Source organism: Ornithorhynchus anatinus, chromosome 3 (genome assembly GCF_004115215.2).
Source record: "Ornithorhynchus anatinus isolate Pmale09 chromosome 3, mOrnAna1.pri.v4, whole genome shotgun sequence".
Taxonomy (NCBI): domain Eukaryota; kingdom Metazoa; phylum Chordata; class Mammalia; order Monotremata; family Ornithorhynchidae; genus Ornithorhynchus; species Ornithorhynchus anatinus.
Window position 1 is genome coordinate 25,175,902 of NC_041730.1, and position 13,516 is coordinate 25,189,417.

Here is a 13,516-nt window from a genome sequence, read left to right on the forward strand (position 1 = left end):
TAATGGAGGCACAAAAAAAATAAGTGACTTGTCCAAAGTCACACAAGTGGTGGGACCGGACTTAGAACCTAGGTCCTTCTGATTCACGGGCCCATACTCTATCCACTAGGACACACTGATTCCCATGGGCCGGGACTGTGGCTACCAATGCTATTGTGGCTCACAAGCTCTTAAAACACTACTTTGCAAGAAGTAAATGTTTTAATAAATGCCATTGTTTGCCTGAATGCCACAACTTCCCTAGGAAGCCCATCCCAGGATTTTATCACCTGGATACTCAAGTTGTTCTTCCTCTGACCAGATTCTGTCTTGCGCTCAATGAAGCTAGTTTTCCTTTGGTCAGCTTCTGTACATTCCCCGCTCTTTTTCTGAGGGTGACAATCTGTCTCCGGCACCAGATAGGAGTGCTACAATTTCATTGTTCTGAGGGGTTTGAAGAAGAGTGTGAGGCAGGGAGATATTTGGAATTTCTGGTTTCCCAGTTGAGCGAGTGTGCTGCAAAAAGTACTTTGAGTGTGGTTTGGGTCACAACCCTCCGTTAGGACAGGAGTTTTCAGTTTGACGTATACTGCCCGGAAGGTGGGATGGGAAAATGTTGCTGCCACAACAGCAAGGCAGTGGGGCGGGTAAAGGAAATAAATGAAAAGTGACATCCACCCTCACCTTCCTCACATTATTAAAGCTCTTTCCGTCTTATCCCAAATGTCATGTGGATGGGTCAATTTGCAGATTGCAGTGGACATCCTAATGTTCCATGTAGACACTTCAAGACAAGCTGTCATAAATAGCTAAGTTGCCCTGGGAGCAGAGCCAAAATGTATTTCAGTGATGACTGCAGAGATGCTTTGCTAAAAAGCAAACAACACATTAGCGGCCTTCCGAGTTCTTGTGCAAATGGAGTGTGAAATTACGGTCCGCTGCTTTGATGCTATAACTTTTTGTCTCTCTGGTCGTGATTAAGAGAAGCTGTGCTTGATTTGATTGGGAGGCTGGGGGGTTGAGGGTGTTGGGAAGGCCTGATCCCTGGAGAGCAGGGGTGGTGGGGAAGGAGATGAAGGCACCCTTCATTTGGATGCTTCATTTGACCTTCAGATGGGTTGGATGGAGGTCATGTGACTTGATGCATGTCCGGAAATTAACTGCCTCTGTTTGTTTTCAGACACTGGGATTGATGAAAGAGCCTGGGGATTCTGGTGGTTGAATTGTAATAAAGGGAAATGTCTCAAGCAATTATTAAATATTTAAAGAGTAATCTCAGTACTAAGTTGTCAGATGGAATGCGTGAAATTACAACAATTTTTCTGTTTCTAATGACAAGGACAGAAAAAATGTTGGAGATAAAAGCTGGGGAATTGGCTTTCTTGCTTTGTCTTAGAGAAAATATTCTCAGTGTGATTTCATGATACTTGTACCCCTATCTCACCTCTCACTCCAAATGTTAATTAAGGTTCAAACTACCTCGGAGATGGGTAAAATGAGTAATTCAGAGCAGCAGAGTATTAAGTTCTTCCTCTTCTCTTCTGATATCCCTTGGTGAGTCATTCATCAGAATTGGAATCCCAATTCTCAGTGAGGGTGAGGCTGTATTTGGTATTAAGGGAAAGACTGAAAAGAGGCAAAAGAGATTTTTCTCTTCTGATCCAACACAACCTGGCTGTGAGCATGAAGAATGAATTGGATCACCAGATTTGCTCAGAAAATTGTCCCCAGTCCTGTTTCTTCTGTTAGAACAGTGCTCTGCACATAGTAAGTGCTTAACAAATACCAGCATTATTATTTATAATTTCTTCCAAGACACAGGAGACTTAGGAAGAAATCGTCTTTGTTCTAAGTGCTTGGGTAGTTACAGGGTAATCAGTTTGTCCCACATGAGGCTCACAGTTAATGCCCATTTTACAGATGAGGTAATTGAGGCACAGAGAAGTGAAGTGACTTGCCCACAGTCACACAGCTGACAAGTGGCAGAGCTGGGATTCAAACCCATGACCTCGGACTCCCAAGCCCGGGCTCTTTCCACTGACCCACGCTGCTTCTCATAAATGCATTTCGTCCGAGACAAGCAGTTGTAGCCAGCCACCAGAGACCATCGTGCTTATCCCCATATCTCCAGGCAGATTAACCTCTAAACCATGACCTACTCTATACTTTAAGCTCTCTGGGAGAGAGAGAACTCCTTGCTGGGTTCAATAATCCTTTCTGGGCAGGAAATGTGTCTGTTATATTGCCATAAGATCCCATTCTGCACACTAGTTCTCAATAAATGATTGATTACTGATTGGTTGGTTTTCTGTTGGGAAGTTCCCCTACATGTCTCAATTAAATCCGACATGCTTAAATTATTCATTCAATCATGTTTGAGTGCTTACTATATGCAAAGCACTGTACTAGGGGTAGTTCAGTATAACAATAGACACATTCCCTGCTCAATAGACAGTGAGTTTACAGTCCAGAGATGAACCCTGTTTCTCATGATCTTTGGCTAGGGGCCAGGCCACAGAGTCAAGGGACCTGGGTTCAAATTTCAGCTCCATCACTCGTCTGGTCACTTAACTTCTGTGCCTCAGTTTCCTCCTCTGTAAAATGGGGATGATGACTGTGACAACCATGTGGGACATGGACTATGTCCAACCTAATTACCTTGTATCTACCTCATTGCTTAGAACAGTGCCTGGCACATAAGCAATTAACAATTACTAAAAAATAGTAATCACTCAACACATACCGTTATTATTTGTAGTAATTATAATTTTTTTCTATTTGAGAAGCTGGAGAACATCTGAAAAGGGGGAACATTTTAAATGTTTGTTTGTCTCACCCACAAACGTTTAACTTTTCTAATAAAGCTTGGAGCTAGCTTAGACTGGAATCTTAATCAGTCATTAATCCCTGGTTTTTTTTTTTTTTGGATGTTACCCTAATGTGATCATTTAATTGTCTTCATATTAAACCCACGATGCTTCTGGGATTTCAGTGATTGTTGTATTGGGCTATAAAAATCGGTGAGCTAGCAATGCTCTTTTCTGTTGGATACATTATTCAGTCCAAGACAATAGCCGTATCACTTGATGATCCTCCATGCCTCACAGTGCTTCTGTACTCTGTGCTTGACTGGGATTGGGGGAAAGAAAATGGCACGGTTCAACCTCCGGCAGTTGAGAAAAGCTATCAGCATCGTTTTAATAATTCTAACTGGCAAGAGGATTCTTTAGGTTTCATGAGGAGTAGGGTGTCATGATGTCCCCTAAACCAAATTGATATACCTTCAAATCACCAACATCAAACCACTAATGCTCTTGCACTAAGAAGAGCAATTTCTGAGAGCCAAGTCACAATCCTGGCTTGATTGCTATAAGGTAAGCATAACCCTTGCTCGGATCCCAACCTTGACCCAAATGAGAACTCCTTCTGGGTGGATGATTGATTATGGTGATAACTGCATTTTGCTTTGGGACATCGATAATTCTGCTTGTTCGGGGTTTTAAAGCACTTAGACTGTGAACTCGTTCTGGTCAGGGGATGTTCATTCATTCATTCAATCGTATTTACTGAGTGCAAAGCACTGTACTAAGTGCTTGGAAAGTGCAATTTGGCAACACAGTCCCTACCCAACAATGGACTCACAGTCTAGAAGTGGGGGAGACAGACAAACAAAACAAGTAGGCATTCATAGCAACAATGTGGATATATAATAATGTTGGTATTTGTTAAGCGCTTACTATGTGCAGAACACTGTTCTAAGTGCTGGGGTAGATTTACAGGGTAATCAGGTTGTCCCACGTGAGGCTCACAGTCTTAATCCCCATTTTCCAGATGAGGTAACTGAGGCACAGAGAAGTTAAGTGACTTGCCCACAGTCACACAGCTGACAAGTGGCAGAGCTGGAATTCGAACCCATGACCTCTGACTCCCAAGCCCGGGCTCTTGCCATTGAGCCACGTCATTAATAAAATAGAATAATAAATATGTACATATATACATGAGTTCTGTGGGGCGGGGAGAGGAGGAGCGGAGGAAAAAGGGAGCTAGGTCTGGGAAGGTCTACTGGAGGAGGTGAGCTTTCTTTCAGTAGGGCTTTGAAGGGGAGGGAGTGCACTAATTTGGAAGATGTGAGGAGGGGAGGGCATTCCAGGCCAGAGGTAGGGCGCGGGCCAGGGTCAAAGGCAGGACAGGCGAGAATGAGGCACAGTGCCCATTATATTTTTATAACGTATTCTCTCAAATGCTTAGAACAGTGCTCTGTGCACAGTAATAATAATGTTGGTATTTGTTAAGCGCTTACTACGTGCCAAGCACTGTTCTAAGCACTGGGGTAGATACAAGGTAATCAGGTTGACCCACGTAGGGCTCACAGTCTTCATCATTCCCTAACCATTTTACAGATGAAGTAACTGAGGCCCAGTGAAGTGACTTGCCCAAGGTCACACTGCTGACAAGTGGCGGAGCTGGGATTAGAACCCATGACCTCTGACTCCCAAGCCCAGGCTCTTGCCACTGAGCCACGCTGCTTCAGTAGTAATTGTAGGAGTTGCCCTTCAGAAGCTGGCAGTATCCTGAGAGGGCAAGAGAACCTAATAGGCAAAAGGTAAATCGAAAAAATGGATGAACCTGAGAACCTTCCGGAGGCATATATGAATGATGAGGAAGCAATGTTCTCTCTCTTTACCCGACACAGATTGCATGTAGATAGTCCTCGATAACTGCTGTTACTACTACTAGATCAAAATCTGCATCGTCAGGGCCTTCAAAATATTATCTGATCCAGCTCACTACCTCTAGGCAGTTGAATAACTAGTTGATATGGGGGCAGATGGTTATTATCATTAATTATTAATAATAATTTGTGTTAAATATAATCAGAACACACATAGTTCCTGTCCCATATGGAGCTCAAAGTCCAAGGGAGAAGAACAGAAAGGTATTTAATCTTCATTAAGCAGGTCAAGAAATAGAAGCACAGGGAAGTTGAGTGATTTACCCAAGGTCACATAGCTGTCCAAGGCTGGATTTTCTACCTCCTCCATTCATTCATTTAATCTTATTTCCCGAGCGCTTATGGTGTGCAGAGCACTGTGCTAAGCACTTTGAAAGTAAAATTCAGTGATAAAGAGAGACGATCCCTGCCCACAACCCTTGAGGGCCTATCCTAGTGTTTTATCCATTGTACAGTGCTTTGCACATAGTAAACATCAATATACCACCGATTGATTCAATGATCAGGGAATTCTTCCTCAGCGCCATTGGAAATCTCTCCTTTATTTTAACCCTATTCCTTCTTGCTAAGTCCTCAGGGGACATGGAGAATGGGAGAGGAAGTCCTCAAACCCCAAACCCTTTCTATATCTGACACTGATTGTCATCCTGTGGCTGTCAATTAATCATATATGAGTGCTTAATCTCAGGTCTTTTCTCCTTAGGATAAATTTTTCATCCCTTTGATCATTTTGTCATTTAAAGACTCTAAGCTTGTGGGCTGGGAATGTGTCTACCAATTCTGTTGTACTTTCCCAAATGCATGGCTTAGTGGAAAGAGCATGGGTTAGGGAGTCAGAGGCTATGGGTTCTAATACTGGCTCTGCCACTTGTCTGCTGTGTGACTTTGGGCAAATCACTTCACTTCTCTGGGCCTCAGTTACCTCATTTGGAAACTGGGGATTAGAAATGTGAGCTTCAGAGCTCTCTATCACCTAGCTCCCTCCTATATCACCTCCCTTCTTTCCTTCTACAGCCCACCCTGTACACTCCGCTTCTCTGCCGCTAACCTTCTCACGGTCTCTCGTTCTCACCTATCCCACCGTCGACCCCTGGCCCATGCCCTACCACTGACCCGGAATGCCCTCCCTCCTCACATCCGCCAAACTAACTCTCTTCCCTTCTTCAAAGCCCTACTGAGAGCTCACCTCCTCCAGGAGGCCTTCCCAGACTTAGCCCTCCCTTTCCTTCTACTCCTCCTCCCCTCCCCATTCCCCCTACTCCCTCATTTTGCTCTTCCCCCTTCCCCTCCCCACAACATTTGTGCATATTTGGGTATATTATTTATTAGTCTTTTAATGATGTGTATATATCTATGATTCTATTTATCTTGATGATATCGATGCCAGATTACTTGTTTTGTTGCCTGTCTCCCCCCATTTAGACTGTGAACCCATTGTTGGGCAGGGATTGTCTCTCTCTCGTGCTGAATTGTACATTCCAAGTGCTTAGTACAGTGCTCTGCACATAGTAAGCGCTCAATAAATATGATTGAATGCATGAATGAACAACCTGATGACTGTGTATCTACCTCAGTGCTTAGAACAGTGCCTGGCACATGGTAGATGCTTAACAAATACCATCATTATTATTATTATTGTTAGTGCAGTGCTCTGCACATAGAGCCCAATAAATGCCATTGATTAAAAGATGGACAGTAAATCTTGCTAAGGTGCCTATCTAATAATGATGATGATGGTATTTAAGTTACTATGTGCAGAGCACTGTTCTAAGCTCTGGGGTAGATACAGGGTAATCATGTTGTCCCACTTGGGGCACACAGTCTACATCCCCATTTTACAGATGAGGTAACTGAGGCCCAGAGAAGTGAAATGACTTGCCTATAGTCACACAGCTGACAAGTGGCAGAGCTGGGATTCAGATCCATGACCTCTGACTCCCAAGCCCGGCCTCTTTCCACTAAGCCACGCTGCTTCTCTGCTGCTTCTCCGCTCTGCTTCTCTATCTAGTCTGACTATAGACGGTCTTAAAGAGTTAGGACTTCCACTTGCACCTGAGAGGTTAGGAGACAGACAACTGTAGAATAGAGACAGTCTCCGGCTACAGTGAGAGCGAAGAGTATTGCAATAAAGATGTCCAAAGATGTCCTCTGTTGAAGCTAGGCTCTCTTGAATTCTCACTATTGGAATCTATATATCAAATCCTCCTTGACCTAAGACCTTTTCCCAGGGGCTAATGATTTTTCCTTCTTTTTGTATGTTGAAAGAGGTGCTTTTCCTTGCCTGGCAGAGAGTTGCCATTACTCTAAGGAGGTGAATGGAGCTTTTGTATGGATGTGGACCATCTTTAATGCATAATGAACCATTTCCTGATAAGTCCTATTTCTACATCTGCATTCTTAAACGGGCCATCTAAATGTTACTGAGATTGGAATTCGTGAATGGGCAGACTCTGGTCAAAGCATTCAGAAGTAGTGAAATATGGATTGATAAACAATTAGGGTGTTAAAAGAAACAGGAAGAACAGGAAGTGTGAGCAGCTGTGGCATTGACACCAAGTTTGCCTCTGGGATGATAAAACTGAAAGTGGCCAAAGAAGGTCCCAAAACAAGGTGCAGGTCCAGCACCTGTGCTCTGGAGGTTGGGGAGGACTTATTTGTGTGTAAGTCCGTGCTTGGGGGTGTGTGGCAGAGAGGTTGTTTGAGTATCTGCCACTAACGTCTCCTCTGGTCACCACCTGTGCTGTCTGGTTGAAGAAAAGTTAGGGTGGAGAACTAAGGCACAGAATTTTTGAAGATCACCTTGTCTAAACTTTAATTTTAGTGGCCTCTCAGCTCACCTTTCCCTTAACTGCAAATGAAACACTTTGCACAATTCAAAACCCCAGTGACAGAATGCAAGTACTGAAGACTAGATGAGGCCTTAGAGATTTTACATCTGATACCTTTTACATGGGTGAGGGGAGAAGCTGCTGGGAAATGTGCCAGCATAGGCCTATGGTGCTTTCCAGCTTGGTCCAGCACTCGGAGACTCTGCCGGGCCTTCCCGTAGTCATTTCCCTCAGGTGGATTGCCCTAGTGAATGATTGGCCATTTCCCCTTGGGTGTAGTCTGGTGAAGCAGCTTGACTCAGTGGAAAGAGCACGGGCTTGGGAGTAGAAGGTCATGGGTTCGAATTCTGGCTCTGCCACTTGTCAGCTGTGTGACTGTGGGCAAGTCACTTCACTTCTCTGTGCCTGATACCTCATCTGTCAAATGGGGATTAACTGTGAGCCTCACGTGGGACAACCTGATTACCCTGTATCTACCCCAGCACTTAGAACAGTGCTCTGCACATAGTAAGTGCTTAACAAATACCAACATTATTATTATTTTATTATTAGGATGCTGAGTGTGGCCACCATGAGCTGGTGGAGGAGGGAAGGGCGGGAGCCCAGAGAGTGAGGAGGAGAAGGGCACCCTGTTGGCTTAGTCCACCCTTGACAGACTTATGGATTTGGGCTGCATCGGTCACCTAGTGAACCAGAACCAAGGGGTTTGAGGTTTGGCGTAACGCCACCGGCCTAAACCCAAGACAGGGGACACTTGGACTTCCTGAAAGCCTATTCTCCTTTCTCCTTCGCCCAGTTTGGGCCTGCCCTTGTTACACTTTGTATCTTCAAGTTACTAGTCACTTGAAGATATTCCTCAGATGTGGGAATACAAGATAGGGGCTAGCAAATGCCTCTTTGAATTCACTCCAGACTTAAATTCATTCCGAGTTTACTCTGGGACCTAATTATCTCTCTAGGTTCAGGTACTTGCATCAAATAGTCATCTTTCTAGTTTCCTCTTTAGTGCTTCGTAAATGCTCCGTGCAAATCTTTTACACAAATGCCAAAGCTGTTCTCCTGGGTGGCAACCAAGTGATTGGGGAAAGGTGTGTTTTAATATTTGCATAATGATTGTCAAATAATGAAGATAGCTGCCATTTAACTTTGGTTTCCTCATGTAGCAGCGGGGAGGTCCCATGCCCATATGTCTCACCAGGGGTGCTGGGAAGATGGATTAATTAGTTTGGAAAATAATTTCAAATTGAGGGCTTTGAGTTCATTAAAGAAATAATAAATCTAACTGTCCTCCTCTTATGAACTTTCACTTTATTTTTTTGAACTTCAGAATTTGCATTTATATTGAGAGTAACAGAAAATATTCAAAATAAGCCATAACTATTCTGGAAAAGCTATAAAGGAAGATATCATTGTCATATCTCCGTGCCTCCATTTTTCAAACTGTCGAAGGTTTTATTGTCATTTTCCCCCCTCATGGAAGCTCATGAGAGCTGTATTTTTAAAGTGTTTTTTTATTAATCATTTGGTATTTCTCTTGCCCTTCCTGGTTATATATGTTTTTATTTTTCCTTCTGACAATTTTAAGTCGCTAACTTCTGCCTACAACTCAGACATTCAAATATAATGCAGAAGGAAAGGGTAGATGGTTTTGAGGAGAAAAATGGCTACTTTTTGAACCGTGGGTTGGTGGGAGTCAGTTTCCTCAGCACATCAGTGACCTTCAGATGTGACACCATGTCCCTTTAAGCGGGGATTAGCATCATTTAGTCAAAGGACATGTTGGGTATCAAACGTAAGCTGCACAGTGGGGTTGGACACGCCTTCCAGCAATGGTTAAATGTAGCCTTTCAATTGATATTAGCCTTACAGGTTCCATTTTGTGAAGCAGGACAGTTGTTTCTAATCTTTGAGCTTGACAATCCTGGTCCATTGTGAGCCACCAATGTTGATTGAGAAGCCACTGGCTTCGAAACTCTGCAGTAATCAATGAAGGAAAGCATCGAGGAAACCAGAATCCAAGTTGCACCAATCTAATGGAGGGAGAGAAGGAAAAACACAAAGGAAAAGTCTAACGCTAATACAAACCCAAATGACAGACATGCAAATATGTGCTTCACTGTATGCAACCTTTCAGAAGTTCATATCAGGCATGAGAAAAAGCCTTGGATACTGAGGATGGGTATGTATGTGTAGAGAAGGAGCATGGTTTGGTGGACACAGCACTGGCTTGGGAGTCAGAAGACCTGGGTTCTAATCCTGGCTTGACTACTTGCCTGATATTTGATCTTGGGCAAATCACTGAACTTCTGTGTCTCAGTTCCCTTATCTGCAAAATGGAAATTCAGTCCAGTTCTCCCTACTTCTTAAACTGAGAGTCATGTGTGTGGGATCTGACCTTATTATCTTCAATCTATCCCAGTGCTTAGTATAGGGCTAAGCATTTATGTGCTAAACTCTGTACTAAGGCCTGGAGTAGATATAAGATAATAAAATATAAGCTATTATAACACTATCATTACTATGTGTTTGGAGAAAGTAGACTGACTTTGTCTTGGAAAACAGTAAAGGAATAAGTGGTAATATTTGTGGTATTTACCTGTCTATTTGTATGCGGAGTGTTGGGATAGATACAATACAGTTAGATCAGAAACAGTCCCTGTTCCACATGGGGCTCTTGTCTTGTCTTAAGCTTCCTTGTCGTTTCCGACCCATAACGACACCACAGACACATCTTTCCCAGAACGTCCAACTGTCCATCTGCAATCGTTCTGGTTGTGTGTCTTTAGAGTTTTCTTGGTAAAAATATGGAAGTGGTTTACCATTGCACAGTACACTCAATTCTCTGCCCTCGACTCTCTCCCATGCAGCTGCTGCCCAGTGCGGGTGAGTTTTGACTTGTAGCAGATTGTCTTCCACTTGCTAGCTAGCCCAAGCTAGGAATGGAATGGGTAGGCCTCTGCTTGACTCTTTTTCTCCCATAGCCGAGAATGGTAGAGTACTGGAAACTCTCCAGGTGCGACCCTGAGAGGAAACATGGGGCTCACCTGCTGACTAAAAACCCAACTCAGCCTCATGCACCCAGCTCGGCTGTTGTTAGCATCTCAAAGGACCACTAAGCTCACAGAGTCCAACACAATGTCTTGGAGGCAGTGTTCTCTGGAGTTGTCTGATGGAGAATCAAGGAAGAGCTAGGGCTTTTCAGATAGCTGATACCTGACCATTTCACAGTGATGGTGCTGAACATACAAGAGATGCTCCCATCAGGATCCATTCATGGAAGGAGTATTGAACCAAGACAGACACCCATTAGCTCTGGTGGGGGTGCCACCAATGAGAGGCCCAGGGCCAACTATCCAAATGTCTGGGTTCTCAAAAGGGCACAGAGACTAGCTGGCAGGGAACCTAGCCCAAGGCAAAGGAACCCCAACTGGGACCTGACCCTTGAGAAGACTGGTGAGGGAGGGAGAAACGGAGGGAGAGGTGTGCACATGTTTGCTGTATGGAGGATTCAGGTAATGGTATGTTAGCGAAGCCTGCAGTTTCCTGTAATTCCAGTTCCTATGGGAATAATAGTGTAATCTTAGTTGATCGTATCTGTTATAACAGTCTGCTGTATTTAAGCACTGGCATGCCTGTGACAACCCAAAATAGCCTATCCTCACACCCAGAGAAGGTGTTGGGGGAGCCCTAGAATTTCTAGATCAGGGAACTGTTCGTGCCTTTCTACCCCCGCCACCCCCACTCCAGAAGGGGAGCTCATTTGTCTTGATTGTCAATCATTCACCTGGCAATATGATAGGAAACAAAGCCAATTACAAGGGAGACTGTGGGTGGGATGGAGGGGAATAACCATGGAATAAACCATCCGAGTCGGGGGGACGAATTGCTTTTTGGGGACCAGAGGGAAAGGATCTGAGTGAGGTTTCCATGAAGAAGGCTGTGAATCATCAGTGGTATTTGTCATCTTTGGTATAGACTGTATGCAGAGCACTACTAAGCACTCTTAGTTCAGCCAGAAAGGACTTGTGGATGGTGTTTAAAGCTTCTGAAGAAGGTATAGCAGTGGGGCATCAATGGTGGCGGTTACCCCTGGGGCTCTCTTCCCCTCTTCAAAACCCTACTGACAGCTCACCTCCCCCAGGAGGTGAGCCCAGACTGAGCCCCCCCTTTCCCTCTGCTCCTCCTCCCCTCCCCATTCCCCCTTCTCCCTCCCTTTACTCTTCCCCCTTCCCATAGCACTGTGCAAATTTGTATATAGATATCACTCTATTTTGTTAATGTGTATATATTTATGATTCTATTGACCTTGATGATATTTACGCTGGACTACTTGTTTTGTTTTGCTGTTTGTCTCTTCCGTTTAAACTGTGAGCCCGTTATTGGGCAGGGATTGTCTCTATCTGTTGCCAAATTGGACATTCCAAGTGCTTAGTACAGTGCTCTGCACATAGTAAGGGCTCAATAAATACGATTGAATGAATAATTAGAGAAATATTTTAGATTAAGGAGAGGTGCTTATTCCTGGGTTTGGTTTAGGATCTGTTGTGCAGATACGGGTACTGTCAAAATCTTTTTCTAAGTAAATACCAGTTATCAAGCTTGAGCCTATGTGTTTATGAATTCTGTGAGTGTCTAACTCACATCCTTGAAGTGGTCGCTGCCACACCCTGGCCATAGGAGCAGATCTGTTTAACGAAACCCCACATCCTTCTCCTGACACCTGGGAGTTCTGAATCTGGGAGTCACATAATGACTGCAGCAAATTACAAGGATGATCTTGGGGGTACACTAGAAATTAGAAAGTCTCCCCACTGGCTGTCGTTAACTTGAAAGCCCCAGGACTCTGGGGACATCTATGGGTACCCACACTCGAGAGGAAGAAGTAGATATCAAATAAATTGTTGACTGCTCACTGTATACTAAATCACTGGGGTAGATAGAGGGTAATGTGATCAAATTCATTCATTCAGTCATTTATTGAACACTTACTGTGTGCAGAGCATTGCATTAAGTGCTTGGAAAATACAATTCTGCAACAGAGAAAATCCCTACCCGACAATGGGCTCACAGGGGAAGACAGACAACAAAGCAAGTAGACAGGCATCAATAGCATCATAATAGATAAATAGAATTATAGATATATACACCATTAATAAAATAGAGTAATACATGCAAATATTCACAAGTGCTGTGGGGCAGGGAAGGGAGTAGAGCATGGCAGTTCCTATCCCACTTGGGGATCACAATCTATGGGGGTGGGAGAACAGATAGTTATTCCCCATTTTACAGAGGAGGAAACTGAGATACAAAAGTTAGGTGACTTGTCAAACGTTGCCCACAGCAATCAAGAGTCAGAGCCAGGTTTGGAGTCCCAGTTCTGTGCTCTAGCCACTAGGCAATGCCACTTCTCAAATGCAACCGAGTTGCCAAGGGCTCTTCTCCTTCCTCAATGGCTTGCAGGCTCTTCAGGAGACCTAGATACTAATTTTGGCTTTGCCACTTGCCTAGTGGGAGACCTTAGACAAGACACAACTTTCCTATGCTTCAATTTCTTCATCTGTAAAAAATGGGGGTGAGATGCCAGTTCTCCTTCCTACTTAGCCCATGAGTCCCATATGGGACAAAGCCTGTTGTCTGATCTGTTGATAGTGTATCTACCCCAAAATAGCACAGTCAGTGGAACTTAGGTTTCATTATTACTGATAATAACGGAGGGATAATTAGAAGCTTGGTGTAAACAGCAATATCTGCTCATGCTACTTTACTCTCTTGATGGCCCCTCTTCCCTCATGTCCACTGGCATTTAGCATTTTCTTCCCTTCAAATGTGACTATTCCAAATTTCCAGGTACCACCCAATTTCAGAACTGTTCCTGAGACTCAATTCCCTTTAATAAAGACCTCCAGCATGGCAACCAGCCTTCTCACAACAGACTGAGATATTCCCAATTTGTCTTGGCAGGGATAGTGGGAGTGTT

General features: G+C 44.0%; 1 non-coding gene across 1 annotated transcript; it reads right to left on the minus strand.

Annotated features, from left to right (window-relative positions):
* Window positions 1-10,432: 10,432 nt before the first annotated feature.
* Window positions 10,433-10,570, minus strand: LOC114810771. The gene has a single exon (XR_003758465.1). It is a non-coding gene; the product is annotated as a small nucleolar RNA SNORA7 (small nucleolar RNA).
* Window positions 10,571-13,516: the final 2,946 nt, after the last annotated feature.